The following is a 1,294-nucleotide window of genomic DNA, read 5'->3' as shown; positions in this document are numbered from 1 at the left end:
ATTATTTAGAAACTAGACTTAACCTAGTTTACTGTAGTATCAATAATCTCAACCAATTTTCACATTTACAGCCCGTTACAGTCAATTGAACATCAACACACAATCTGTCCAGAAACTGTTTGCAACAAAACTCAACCTATTAACTATCTATGGACCATAATCCGTTCATATGACCTTATAGACACCATAATCATTATCCATGCACATCAAATACACATTAAATCCATGATTAGGGTTTTACTTGAACTCAAAATCAAAAAACAAACGATTAACATGCAATAACACCAATACTAGCTATCAATTCAACAATCAATACATCTTTCAATCAAAACAAGACATATGAACATCATGTATATAATTTCCAGATTCTAGGGTTTATAATTATACCTTCCAAAGCACAAAAATAAGCAAGGGGAAGGTAGAAGATGACTAGAATCGGGTGTAGGTTGCTTCAATTGTGAAAGACAAGATCAAAAATAAAAGGATATGTGTGTGTATGTGAACCGATCGCAAGGGAGACAAGGGGGGGGGGGGGGGGGCTGGCCGTCGATTATGAGGGAGAGAAAGAGAGGATTAGGGTTTATAATAATATTATTTAATAACAATATATTACACTCAAGCCCCTCAACTTTCAATTGTTACCTTTCTAGCTTAATTAACTAGTTCTAGCACATTGAGTTAACGTTTATAACAATGTTATCACATAACACATAAGTCTAACACATAATTATCACATAATTATTGTTTTGACGTTTTTCGTTTATTCACTAATCGTTTGCGTCAACTCGTTTGCGTTTCGGTGCAATTCCCGAAAGACTACACATGTAGTAATTGTTAAGCATCATTTAAACCCTAGTTTAAATGTAATGAGGTGTGCGTTATAGATTCAATGATCTTAAGTTTGAATTGATGGAGTTGAGTTAACGGAGTTAACCTGAAATTGACGATTGTCACAGCTGATTACCACAGCTCTCAAGATACTATCAGGAAATTATAAAGCGACAATATCTAATTAATTTATTTATTATCAAACAACAATTAAATACAAAAAAATAGAGAAAAATATAAATACAACACCAACTATTCTTGTATATGTTTATTATCCTAAAGTCATCTTTACGTGAGCTTCAGTTCAATAAGCAATTCAATCTATAACCTGCAAATGCGTACAAAATATATATTTGTCAACAACACATGTTAAGGTAGTAGATCACCAGTTTTGACATAAAGGAAAATGGTAATATATAATGATATAAATAAATGAATAAAAATATGCAAAACTGTTATCTGTGAG

Source organism: Bidens hawaiensis, unplaced genomic scaffold, assembly GCF_021521415.1.
Source record: "Bidens hawaiensis isolate Kalapana, Puna unplaced genomic scaffold, B.hawaiensis_p1.1 tig00031919_1, whole genome shotgun sequence".
Lineage (NCBI taxonomy): Eukaryota > Viridiplantae > Streptophyta > Magnoliopsida > Asterales > Asteraceae > Bidens > Bidens hawaiensis.
This window is presented reverse-complemented; position numbering follows the sequence as displayed.